This window comes from Coturnix japonica, chromosome 3, assembly GCF_001577835.2.
Source record: "Coturnix japonica isolate 7356 chromosome 3, Coturnix japonica 2.1, whole genome shotgun sequence".
Lineage (NCBI taxonomy): Eukaryota > Metazoa > Chordata > Aves > Galliformes > Phasianidae > Coturnix > Coturnix japonica.
The window spans coordinates 73,147,739-73,161,390 of record NC_029518.1 but is presented as its reverse complement, the minus strand read 5'-3'; the positions used below and the strand labels follow the sequence as shown (position 1 = coordinate 73,161,390).

The window sequence follows — 13,652 nt, the reverse complement described above, 5'->3', positions numbered from 1 at the left end:
GCAAAAGTTGGTGTTCTAATGGGTAGGAATGCCATAACAAACAAACAGCAAATATTTATATCCATATCACTGACAACACTTCCCTCTCCCAAACTGGGTTATAGCCTATCTGGGGTTGAGTTTTCAATTTATTTCCTTTTAAGGCATCCCCTTGAGAAGGTTCTGGTTTAAGACTCCCTGGCCTTAATCTCCAGGGTTACAGAGTGTCAACATTACAAAGACTGTGACCCACAACTCTCCCAAAGTTACTGGTTTCCCAATTGTAGCTCAAGCCTCCTCCTCCTAGTTACATTCAGTTACCCAGTCCCTCATAGCAACAGGCTGCCTAGCACTTCCTGGAAGGACAACATAACATTCCATATATCACACTTGCATGCTTTTTCCGTAAGCATAATGCTGTACGTATTGTACCTTAACTTTCTTCTCTCTCTCAACTTAGTCTATTTCTAAGATTTGTAATTTTCTTTTCCTATCCTGTTCCCACCACCTACTTTTCCTTTGTATGTCTATGGAGATATTTTGAAATATGTTCAGTTTTTTCTTACCTGTAGAACATGAATTTCTTGCTGCTTTTTTATTTTTTGTTTTATGACTTTCTCAAATACTGTTGTTTTTTCCCATAAGTATTTCCTTTGATATTACTTTTTTAAAATATCTGAAACATTTGCTAATTACATCTCTTCTGATCATAGATTAATTCTTCCTTTCAGACAACTCACAAGATGTTTTTTTCTGTCACTACCCTAGGAAAAATTGTTATTCAGTCATTAGTTCTGAAAGGATTTAAATCATCTAGCAGAGGAGGAGGAATGAAACTGAATATCCTTAATTTATTCCCCCCAAAAATGATATATCATCCTATTTCTGCCTTGTTGTTCTCATGCAGCATTCTTGCACTGACAATGGTAATAGCACTTGTAAGTTCACAATGTTCCTGTGGGCTTATTATGGTTGATAAGCTGCAGTTTCATGGTTAACACAGACAGTGTTCATATATCTCACGTGGATTATTTAAGCCTCTTTTCATGGATACATCTGGCACAGCTCGTAAGAGAGCCTAGCAGGAGAGGTACCCCGCTAGGTCTGCTGTTCACAAGCAGAGAAGGACTGGTGGGAGATGTGGTGGGTGGAAACTGTCTCAGACACGACAGCCATGACATGTCAGAGTTCTTGATTCTTGCTCAAGTGAGGAATCGGATCAGTGAAAACACTACCTTGGACTTCCAGAGGGCACACTTTTAATCGTCTATGGCAATGGCTGGGAAAATCCCTTGTGAGACAGTCCTGAAGGGCAAAGGGGTCTAAGAAGGCTGAACCTTTCTCAAGAAGAAAAGTTTATAAGACACAAGAGCAGGTGTCTTGCTCCAATTTACAGGAGGGAGGCAAGGTTCTTTGATATGCATATATACCCGGCGTGAGATTAAGAAGCAACGGTTCAAATGTTGGTCCAACCAGTTTATTAAAGTCCTAGCCGTTTTTAGGGAGATGGGGAAGGGAAAGTAGGTGATAGGGAAAGTAGGAAATATAAGCAAGGAGTCTTTGCTGAGAGCAAAAGAGATAGTCACCACCGTGGGTCCAGTGAGGTACACAGTAGGTCTGATGATCTCAGGAACTTGTCTGATCACCGCAGGGGATGGGAGACAGCCAGGGAGCTCCGCAGCAAGCCAGTCCTGGGGGTTCTTCCGACGAGGTTTTCTCCTCAGGGAATTCTCCGTCAAAGGTGCCTTTGGGAGTTTGTCACCAAAGTCCCCAGTTTAGCGAGGGCCTTTTATCCCCCATTTGGTGGGGGTTTTTCTTCTTCTTAACAAACACTTCTTTGTAAAATGATTTAAAACTAACTTTTCTGACATTCCTGTCCCACAGATAAGCCGGCAAGGGTTGGTGGTCTCTGTTGCCAGACACAAGATTTATCACCTTCTGCAGTGGTCAGCTCCTTCCAGCAGCACCCCTGGAAAAGACTGCTTGTCCTGTTCCTGCTTATCTTTGCAATCCTAAGCAGGGATGGCACAATAACACCCACCATTCACCCTCCTGGATAGTTAGCAGTTGGCTGTCAGAGTCTTATCATCAGAAAGGCCTCACGAAAGCAAGCTTTGAGACAACAAAAGAAAACCAGTTCTGTCTTTCACAGCAGGCTGTCCCCATTTGCCGTTAGATGAGCTGGTGGGGAAGAAGAATGGCCTGGCTGAACAGTGAAATTTTGCAGAGACTCAGGGGGAAGAAAAGAGTTTAGCACCTTTGGGAAAAGTGACAGACATCTCAGGAAGGGTATTAGAATGTTGCTAGGATATGCAGAGAGAAAATCAGAAAGGTGAAAGCCTAGCAAAAACTTAACCAGATTACTGTTGTAAAAGATAACACAAAATATTTTAACAAATACATTAGCAACAAAAGGAGGGTCAAAGTGAATCTCCATCAGCATCAATGAGGTGTTGAGGCATGGCCAGAAAAGGGCAATGAAGCTGGTGAACATGGTAAAGAGCACACCTTCATAAGAAGAGCAGGTGAGGTAACTGATTGTTTAGACTGGAGAAGAAGAGGCTCAGGGGAGAAACCTTATTGCTCTCTACAACTACCTGAAGGGAGGTTGTAGTGAGGTGAGAGTAGGCCCCTTCTCCCAGGTAACAGCAATAGGATGAGGGGGAATGTGTTTAAGTCATGACAGGTGGGTGCAATTTGGATATTAGGAAAATCTTCAGAAAAAGAACTCAGGCATTGGAACAGGCTGCTCAGGGAGGTGCTAGAGTCCCCATCCCTGGAGGTGTAACATTTAAAGAAATATTTGGATGTGGTATTTTATGGAGGTGATTATTTGGTGTGGTGGTGAGGGTTTGATGATTGGACTATATGATCTTAGTGGTCTTTTTCAATCTTAATAATGCCATTATTCTATTACTCCATTTTGCTTCTGAATTTATCTCTTCCAGTATCTCTTCAAAACCACCATTTATGGATCTGTTTTTGTCTAGCTGAATACTGGACTCAGATAAACTGCACTATTGCTACTCCAAGCACTGATAAACAATAGCTTTGATGCTGAAAATGCAGAGAATAAAAAGTCCAGACCAGATATCTTGTATTGGCATTTCAGTTCATCTTTCCAGACTGTGTAATTTTGCCTTGGCTTCTGTGTTTAAATGTTCAATTTAGAGAATATGACTAAGACGTTTCTTTCTGAGTGCCATAAAGGACAGAAAACTCATGCTTTTCTCCCTCTATAAGAATGAAGAGGTCCCTGAAGAGGTACCTAACAGCATTCTGGAAGAGGGCTTATAAATGTTGGGGTGTTTTTGTTTGTTTGTTTGTTTGTTTTAAAGAAAGTATTTAGACACCCAAGTAATTGCAGTCTCACAAGATGCTGCAGATGACCAAAATGCAAAGGGATTCTTATTTATTATTTGCCAGATGTTTGATAATACAGTCATTGATTAACATTAAAAGGTATCCCAGAATAGATCCCTTTGTAGGAAGTCCCTAAGCTACTGGAAGCATTTACCATGAGGAGGGCAGCTGTATACTTGTCTGCTTTTTAATTCTTCCCTATTTGCTATCAACCAAACTCAAAAGCAGGAAAGTAGACTCATGTGCTTTTGGAGTAATAGTTGTTTAAGCATGTTTTGAAGCTTTCATGTTGCCCTTTACCTGACCACGTTCTTTTACCAATATTTGTCCTGTCTTCCTGGCTATTCTTTCTCTGAATGCAGATAAAATGACTATCATTTTAAGCAGACAACAGCACTCTCAAAGAGATGAGTTTTCACTGAACAGAATTTAGTTTGGTGTCAGTAATTGTGCTTCTAAATTGGAATACTCCAGGTATTTAGGTGGGAGTACATCATCACTATTTGCCTTCATTAAAGGCCATTTTGTTACTTTTATTTATCTACGGTTTCTACAGTTCTGTGTTGCATCTGGCTGTTCAAGAAGCTCCTGAGTCTGCTAGAGAAAAAATTGTATCCAGCAGGAATGAATGTATTCTGTCTTTCACAAAAGCTCTGCTGCTTCCACTCTTAGGTGCTTATAGTATTACTACTGATGACCTTCCAGATTTATTTTTAGGTATGTGAATTTACTTCATTCTATTTATTACCATGCATCAAGTAATTGTAAAGAGAGTGTTTCCAGAAGGCTAAGGAATCACAGTTTAGTGGAAAAAAAAATGATCCACAATTATCTTGAAACTATCCCCAACTCTGAGTGCAGGCTACTGTGTTATTAAAATAGTAAAACACTGATAATGACACATAAAAAGGCTGGGGCCCAGCAAGGGTGAGACTAGCAGCCCATAAGAAGAATGAGAATAGTATCTTCAAGAGCAGAAGGCAACCACTGAATTTGTATTCAATATTTACAGTACATAATATAATCTTTTAATCTTAAAATTATATTTGTGTAATCTGAAAAAAAAAAAAAAAAAAGAGAGAGAGAGAAAGAGAAATTTCAAAATAACACAGGTTAAGTACAGGAATTATATTGTTAACTGCAAGTTCCATGAAGAAACAGATGGGAAGACTGGTTGTTGAAAACAGCTTAAAACCATACTTTAGACAACTAATCATATACCAATACCATAAGATTCCCAGTGTAATGCTCGTGTTACCGAGCCTAATGGAGTTCTTTTTGAAAGAGTTCTTAAACATCTGGTTTCGTTTTCAGGTAATTCTATGTAGAGACAAGAGTTGGACTCGATGGTCCTTTGAGTCCCTTCCAACTCAAGATATTCTCTTCCATTCTGCTCTGCTCTTTTGTGTCATGTTGTGCTTCATAATATGCTGATGCTCAATGCTGACCCACATTTCAAGCAGCATGTAGTCATTTTGATTTTGTGAGAGGGATAGTTGAATATGTAGTGAAACATTTGTTCTATTTGTTCTTCCTGAGAAGTTTCCTACCACATACCCCTTTTATCTCGATCTCAGTGGGTGCATACGTTTGCTAAAACATTCAGAGCACCCTGCCAAGTGTGTGTGTCCCAGAATATTATCACACAAGAAACTATCTGGAAACACACAGTTTGATTCAAGCTTAAATTATGATGGTGCACTGTAGACCCACCCTTCATAATTGGTATTGAAATGGCTGAGGTGCTGACCTAAAGAAAAGCCCTAATGGTTTTTCTGATGGGACTTCAATCAGAGGGAATAGACAACAAGATGGGGGGGATTAGAGGAGACCTCTTCCTTCCCATCTGCCACCCACTTTTCAGAGACCACTGGTGCTACTGGGTTGACTTGCACAAAACAAATCTGCTGAACAGGAAACATTCAACACGTGTACTTGGCCTGCCTTCTCTATGCGTGTGGGAGCATTCTTCAAAGTGAGGAGCCACCAAAGGGTCTAATGCACCTCTCAGCTGCGGACTGGAGGGTGACTACAGTTCTCCTGGCATAGGGAGAAATCCCTGCTTCAGCATTACCTGATAGTTTTGTTCAGTAAAGACTGGAAAGAAAGAAAAAAAATATGAGTACTTCCTCATTAGTCCACAGCAGGGCAAGGCTAACTCCAGTGCTCACTGGGAGCTAATTTCATGCCATGTGGAGAAATGAAAGTGTTGGTTTTAGTTTTGAAGAAAAGCTGCTTCACATCATTATCTCAGCTGCTTAGCAAAGCACCCTATGAGATGTGATATGTGGATTTTAGCATCGGTCCTTGGACTCTTTTGAGCCATATCGCTACATCTGTGCTGTAAGGGCAATATCACCACAGGAGGATAAGACACAGTCTGATTTTAGGAATATCTCCAACTTCTCATTGAAGCACAGGTCAAAGGGAGTAAGAAATATCAGCTGAATGAGTAGAAAGCAATTAGTGGTACATGCAAATATCTAATTGTCTTCAGCAGGAGCTTCATGAAATTGCAGTTGTATTATATTAGAACATAAAGAACCTGCATGGGGTTACGGAGCAAGAATGAATTTGCACATAGAACAGCACTGCAACATTTTATTTATTTATTTATTTGTTGGGTAATTTTATTTATAATAAATATTTATTTATTTGTTGGGTAATTTTCAGAATGTTCAAGAGGTTGGACTGAGACAAGAGCAGAGTCTCTCCTCCATCCTGTATCCATCTGGCATTCAGCAAACTGGTTAAGATCTATTTAAGAGAGATGAAGGAAAAAATACAAGAAACTTTTCCTTCCTCATTTTTCTTATGCTCTTAGATCCTGAGATTGGGGTATACACTGGAGGATGTCTAGACAAAACCATGCTTGCGGAATCCTGCAGTAAGTGGCTTAAAGCGAGTCATTGCTGCAACTGCTGCAGAAGATGCAGATTTAAAAGTCTTGAGTATACACTTGTGCTCTGTGTTAAAGAAAGGTAAAGTGCTACTTTCTCCTCAGTGATATTCTGCTTTTTTGATTTGTTGGTAACTTTCTTAAGATAAGGCTTATTTTCAAGCATTGTTTATGTTTGTCATTTAGTTAGACTCAGAGTTTAATTGGAGATGTAGTTCAGTATATGCGTTTTTCTGCCTCTGCAGTAGCAAATCCTGCAGGACATTTGCATGCATATCAAATCTTTATTTACTAGGTTCAATTCCTCTATGGAATAATATGATTAATTTCTACAACATATCAGACTAAACTCTGGCAGGAACTATCTGAAGATTTTCCCACTGCTGTCTTTTTCTCAGTGCTCTCACAGAAGTCGTTTTTTCTTCCCAAAAGCCTCAGGTCTGTAGCTTCTGAAATAGTTCCCCTTTAGAGACATTCTTAAGAATGATTTAATAGATCTCACTGATGAAAATAATAGGGCCAACTGTTAGCTACAATAACAAATGAAATCCTTCTCTGAGCGTTTCCATGTGAACTTTCAATCAAGGTTACATTCAGTGCAAGGTCACTGTTGCCTGAATTTTTTTTCTGAGGACTAGGAGAAATTAAATATATGTTTTACTTTAAAATTGTTTTGAAGTTGACCCAAAGAGTGAAAGAGCAGTCCTAAGGGACCTGTGTCAGCAGCTTCTTGATGTACTCAGAAAGAAGTCAATATCAGTGCTGAACTTAGAACCAGAAAGGTAAAGGTGGAAGTTGAAATGCTGTAGAAGAGGAAGCCAAATTTAAACTCATGTGAAGTTGTCAGGAATGTTCTGAGCTCTAGTAAGTGTGTGAATGATGTTTGTTAAGATTGGAGGGTAAGCACAGAAGATAGTAGACAATTATGTCAGGGGTTTTTAATACAGCTTTCTGAATTTTTTTTTTTTTTTTTTCTCTTTTGTGTGTGTGAGAGAGAGATTTTTGTTTTAATGAAAGAAACTTAAAAAATAGCACATATTCCTCTTTGCAAATAGAAAATTTAGAGGATATCCATTTTAAAGGAAAAAAATAATCCTACTTTTCATTTTGTTTCTCTCTCTGTGCATGTATAACTCCCATTAGAAAAAAAAAAAAAAAATGAGCAAAGATTAATGCAGTATTAAGTGCAAATTCACAGTCAAAGCCTTAGGTATAATTTTAATAACATCATCACTTCCTTGATATTCAGAGAATGAAAAGGTCAGAGGTAGAAAACACAAAGCAGGCAAACATTCTACATTACTAACAACATCTTTTGTTTTGGTCTTCTCATCTTCTGTTTTACTTTTGTATACCTGATCACAGTGTGCTGTAATGTTTCTTCTATTTGCTATTCTTAATGTGTTTTAAAGTACAATTGTTTCCAATGAGGATTTAAAAGTTTTTGGGAATTTAAATGCTAGATGCTTTGTGTGTATAACATTGAGACCACCACAATGAAGAAACCAAATCAGACTGATATGATCATGCTGGTCCTACCATAATAACATTTAAATCTGCCTATTGCTGTAAAACTTTTTTTTTTTTTTTGTCTATAATTGTAGGAAAACACAAGACCATTTCTTATTAGTATCATGTGGAAGTAAATGTGTTTTGGAATTCAGGTTACCAGGACTGGTTCCACTAGCATTAAAAGTTCAGGGCTGCTGTGAATGAGCTGTCAAGTCTACATGTTTTGTCACTTGGGATATTATAAGTAGAGCAAGCAAACTGGAAATCTAGGTTCTTTCTTCTAGCTCTTTATACTCCTTTCTCAGTCTTAAGAAAAAAAAATATAACAAACTGGTTTTCCTTGAAAAAACTTGAAAGAATTCACCTGTCCATCTAGAAAGGCAAACGGTAGGAGGAAGACCATTGTCACACAGGAGCCTTTAAAAGAAAGTTGGAAAAGCCTCTTGCTACTATGACCTTTTCTACTGTTAGGGAAATCCATTTTTTCTTTTCCCATTTCCTTTCAGAACCACCTAAAATTTTGCATGAAACCTATTTCATTTTGTAATGAGTCACTATTTTCTCTGCTGTTCAGCCACTGAAGGTCCTATATTTCCTCAATTCTGGCTGTTTGCAAACTCCAACTTTTAATGTCAGCTTCATTTCATCAGTTCATACATTTGAAGGCCAGCAGGGATCATTAGATAACTTAAAATGAGCTAAATATAATACCGGCAGTTCAATTTCACTTAAGCTCTGTGGTAAGCCAAATAACTTATAACGTTGCTCAGTACAGCCATCAGCCTTGATTTGATTATATCAGTAACTGGGAAAATACCTAAACTTTCCTTGATGATTCTGATAGTTCATCACCGCTGTAGATAAACAATTCAAACTGATGAGGCAAATATGTTTACCTATAAGCTCCAGCCATTGATTCTTGTTAGATATATTTCTCCACTAGCTAAAAAAGCCCATTGTGTCCAACAGTTCTCTCAGTTCAGTATTAATGTTCACCTTCAGGGCAATCTATGCTGCAATAACTCAGTAAGCCTCAGAAAATATCACATTTGAGAGCAGTTAGACATTGACATTTGGATGCTTTCTTTACAATCCATATTCTGCAAAGTTTGCTGATAGCAGACTACTTGGATGTGCTACGTGTCATCTATGTTAGAGGCATCATTGTTGGGAACATCAGTATTGATTTATTTAACCTTGATTTGTAAGGAAATTAGGCTTTTTAAGTCATATGGTTTGTCCATCCCTCTCAATTCTCTTTTCCCAGGGATCTTGGGAAGATGCTTAATACTTTTTATTTGATAGGTCGGTAGAAATCAGAAAGCTTTTATGTTCCTTTAACTTTCTCTACAAGACAGAGGGATCAGAGAGGCTTCCATGCAGCTCTACCCATCTCTATCCAACTGAAGGAATAGCTGTTGCCTACTTAATTTGTGTCAGTGTCAAACTGATCATTACCTAGGTGGTTCAGAACCAGACACATTACATACCTTCTCACCACCCATCAAGGAGAAGCAGTGTGAAAAATTTAAAGGAGGATGAAGAGAAGGTGGTTACAGCATGATGGGAAGAAGAAGCAGGAATCACCTAAATGCAGGAATTACAAAAATGAGACAGATTAGAGGGACATCAAAATTCCCTGGAGGAAACTGCTTCTTTGGTTTAGCTTCTGAGCCAAACTGTGACAACTTATTTCTGCAATCAGTCAGAATTCTAAGTCTGAACCTAATAATCCCTACAATATATTTACCAGAATCACAATCAACAGTCCACTGTGCAGTTTCTTTTTCTAGACAGAGTGTTAGAAGTTTTATGACCGTAAGTGTATATGGCCAGAAGACCTGCAACATGGTTGGAATATACTGTTTAAAAACAACTTTCTCCATTTTTATCCTGCTTTGGGGGCACAAAAAAAAAAAAAATAAAAAAAATAAAAAAAATTATTTTCCTTGTGCTGTCATATTCAGAAACTACCTTTTAGGGCCAAAATATAAATTCAGGAAAAACAAAACAAAACAAAAAAAACAGGTGTTTTTTTCTTTTACATTTTCTTTTAGATGTCTCTATCTGCTGTCAGGCTTATTCTACAGCCTATATTTTCCCTTTGTGTCAACAATATCTGAAAAGAAAATAACCTCTCTGAACTAATTAATGAAGATTATAACTCAGTGGATTAAATACGTTTAAAATAATTAACCATGGCATTTACTGGATGAAATTCTCACAATTTCTCATTAAGGTATTTCAATAATGGGTTATCCTAAAAGTTACAGTGGAATATAAATAGGTATCTGCTGTGTTCCTGACAGAAACTTCTAATGACCTTATTTTACTTTCCATTCAAAGCAGTTATATTTTCAACTGTCTCTCTCATGCATACAATTCAGACTTAAAAAAAAAAAAAAAGACAGCAGATTTTATACAAAAAAAAAAAAAAAGTTCTTTGCTGAGGGAGTCCTCTTTTGCAGAAGGAGGCCATTTCACAGCATTACCTGGTGTGTGTAAGGTAAAAAAGGTAAGGGAACTGAGAACTGGGCTTGTGCCCGAATTGATGCATGGACTTTGAGAGCAAATCTCATAAATTTGGTGTAATATTCTGGGGAATCTGAAGAGAGATACTTCCTCAAATATTTTTTTTCTTTTTTTTGTTTTTTTTTGCTTTTTTAGGAATCTTATAATTCACTTGAAATATTTTTCTTCAGTCTGATCCCTCAAAAACAGCAATGAACCCATCTAAAATATTTTTCCAAAGATTTCAAAATGAACTTGAAAGAAAGATTGATATTTATAACTCTACTGCTGAAATTCTATGTTTCTCAGTGGCCCAAACCTGTAGAGACTGGCTAACGTTTAAGGAAACTAATGGGAAAAGCAACCCTTTTCCCATTAGGAAATGGCCTGCTCCCTAATTCAAGGATCTCCTAATCAAAGAACTTAACTGGCTCAAATAACATAGAATAATACAATCTATTTTAATGCTCATTATCCGGCTTTCCCATCTCATGCAGTATAGAACAACTGAACAAAGCTTTGGTGTTCTATTTGTATAGCAGTCTCTCTCCAACCTGAGAACAGTTAAACAATTTCACAGTTTTAAGTAATTGCTAAAATTGACCCTTCACTTTTCTAAACTACTCTTGACATCTTTGAGTGTGTTTAGGTTAGCCAGTTTTGGATTTCAAAAGCCCTCCATTCATGTTTCTAAGGTGATTAAAATGTATACCAAATTTCTTTGTATCCATTGCTTCTGATTGCAGCCAAAGAAGAACTGGAGCTAAATTTTATGATGGCTGATCAAGGATCTTTATTTAAAAGGGAGACAAAACCTCCACCAAAACAAAGATCAATTTAAATGTGACTGTGGATGAAGTCATATAATTAAACAGAAAATAAGAGTTTAAGGCAGAAGACAGAATCACTGATAAAAGTGACAATTGGGCTGCAATGCAATTAGCACCTAAGCAAAGATGATAGGATGGGCAGCAGCCAGTTAAACACACTGTTCTATTTATAAGGAAGTAAAATTACTTCTGGCAGGTTTGTGGCTGTGCCAGGCAATGTATTTGTAGGTAAGACAATTGTCATACACAGAAAGAAGAGATGAACTTACTCAGCTGCTGAAGTGGCTCTCTAGCAACACAACACTCCTTCTCCAGAAGTAGCTCTCTTCACCGGAGTTATAGCCTTCATATACGCTCTAGTTTACACCTTTGTCTTTAGGTGTTACCTATTATGTCTAGGATAGAGATTGTTATTAATGATTCCAGATTAGGAGCCTTTAATAGATTTACAAATCTTCTTCCAGACATTCCCAGTTTTGTTTATGTGTTTTTGTGCTTTTTTTTGTTTGTTTGTTTGTTTGTTTGTTTTTTTTGTGTTTTTTTGGCACTGTTATATTGTGGAAAGAAAGGAAAGAGAGTTTGGAATGTATTTTGCACTTGCCATTTAGTCTTATGATTTAAGAAAAAAATCTCTAAAGAGAGACTGTTGTGTTAGCAGCAGCAATTATAATGACTTCTCTGTTAATAATAGTACATGTATAGTAATGTCATTATTTACCTTCTGTATTTATCTTTTATAGATCTCCTGGCGTAAAAGCATGGCTTTGGAACATATTCAATTGAATAGTCTTGTTAATGTTAGTGTAAGTAAAATCTGAATTTTAGTCAAATATCATTAAGTGCTATCACAAAATCTAACAGAGATATACATCACTTCACCCCAAAAGCCTGTCACTCCATAAGTAATATGATTAATGTTAATTAGTAGCCCTGATGTGATAGGTTTTTTCTTTAAACATTACCCAGATAAAAATCCTTCAAAAAATAACATGTTTATCTATGTTTTCCTGTTTATTTTCTGTTTAATAAAGATAAAAATGACTGAATATTTGAGCACAGAAGCTCAAATTTTTTTTTTGTCTCAAATTTATTTTGTCTTAGAAACACAAATACTTAATCCAGCAACAAATATGTATTCTCTGCACAAATGTCTTCCTATTGTTCTATTCTATTAAACTCAAGAAAAACTATTAGGGCTAGCTCATGAGAATCACCTTATGCTGCACTTTCCACCAGAGTTCCTTAGGACACCAGAATTGAAATCAGTGGAAATTTTGGAGGTGTGAAGAACTACTCAGAAGAAGCAAGGATTATGCAGGTTACACCTCTACTTCTCTGAGTTTCTCTATTTCCTGGTAGTACATCTGTATCATTATTTTCATTAAAATCTTCCTGATTCTAAAAATGTGTAGTCTATTACATATTGCACTTAATGTCGCCTTTTCAAGGGGAAAAAGGGAGATCTTGTTTGTTGGTTTCTATTTTTCTGAAGCTTTGTTGTTGCCCTTTCTTCAGACATATGTGAATGTCTTATTTCTATGATACACTCAGTTCTTTTCCAATGCATATGGTTCTCATGTGATAAGTATGGAACAAAAGAGATTTGGTTACATAGCTCGTCTTATAGAGTATGACACATGAGTATTAATGAAACACGATACTTAGAATTAGAACTTGAGAATGAGAGGTGGGGACTCCAGGAAGTTCAGATGTGAAAAAGTTATTCCTGTCTTGTCTCATATCAGGATCTGGGTGTGGGAAGGAATTGTTAGTCATGGATGGGTTTCAGGTTCTCTGAACAGACTGGGTAGAGAGATGTAAACAAGGCTGCAAAACTAAGGGAGGAATCCCACAGTTGCAGAAAACCATGTGGCTGGTAAAGCTATAATCTTGCAAAGGGGGACAAGCAATCACAGGGCTTGTACAAACAGCATGTAGATCCCTAAGGGATCCTTATTTATCCTCCTGGAGAAGACGAGCATCCTGTGCCTCGAGAGATACTTGTGACCTGTGCTGGAGAACTGTGTCCCAAGAGCCCTAATTTGACTTAAGCTGTGAAGATGAATAGATACCTGATGAAAGGGATGATTCAGTACAGCTTTTATTAGCATGCTAATTTTGGCAGAAATCATCTGCCAATTTTTGAAAAGCTGTCAAAGGCTGCTGTTTCAGTATCTTGACATTGAAAATGCTTTGCTGGCTTCAGTCTTGTGAATTCTTAAACCACCTGGGAAAGCCTTTGTTGACATTTAATGATTTTAGTTTTCTATATAATTTTTCAAAATTTAGTTATATCTCTATTAAAGACACTGAAAAAAAAACAACAACAAACAATTTCATACAGAGAATGAGTGTGCAGAAAGAGCACCCTCTGATCCACGCTACAAGGACTTAATTATTTCTCAGGTCGTTCAAGTTGCTGTGCTGACATGCCATAGATGTGTGGGCAATTTCACGGTAACAACTGCTTTGTCTCTTTCTGCTATGTAAGATTTTTTTCCCATCATGTTTATTTTTTCATCTACTTCTGCAGTTGGTCTGTCTTTTTCTTGTCCTTG

The 13,652-nt window shown here is 37.3% G+C and overlaps 1 long non-coding RNA gene across 1 annotated transcript; it reads left to right on the top strand.

Moving 5' to 3' along the window:
* Positions 1 to 255: 255 nt before the first annotated feature.
* On the top strand, positions 256 to 13,652 carry LOC107312023. The gene is made up of 3 exons (XR_001554352.2): positions 256 to 398; positions 11,835 to 11,897; positions 12,331 to 13,652. It is a non-coding gene; the product is annotated as an uncharacterized LOC107312023 (long non-coding RNA).